Genomic DNA, 414 nt, shown 5'->3' with positions numbered 1-414 from the left:
CGTTATGTGTGGGCGTTAAGAACAGCCCGATTCCGTAGGTCAGCACTGAAGATTTCACAAGCCAGGACTCCGTCGCCGTGAAACTCACGGTCTGACCTTTGCAAAATATAGATAAAGTCCCCACAAGAAAGGGTACGAACAGAAATACAGAACCAAAATATATATAGAGAAAGAAAACACCCGATGTTTGTTTGTTTTTTCTTCCTCGCGTTCGACCTCTACTTCATTGCGACCCGACCTGCCACCCGCCCTGCCACCCGCCCTGCGATCCGACCTGCGACCCGACCTGCCACCCAGCCCGAAAACAGCTGATCGCACAGCCTCACCTGACGAGCCAGTCGCCCACCTCGACGAAGTACTGGTTCCAGTCGTCGGCCAGGAGGTGGAAGGAGGGCGGCACCACGTCTCGGCCGC

The sequence above is a fragment of the Penaeus monodon genome, chromosome 21 (genome assembly GCF_015228065.2).
Source record: "Penaeus monodon isolate SGIC_2016 chromosome 21, NSTDA_Pmon_1, whole genome shotgun sequence".
Taxonomy (NCBI): Eukaryota; Metazoa; Arthropoda; class Malacostraca; order Decapoda; family Penaeidae; genus Penaeus; species Penaeus monodon.
Note: the sequence above shows the minus strand (reverse complement) of the source record.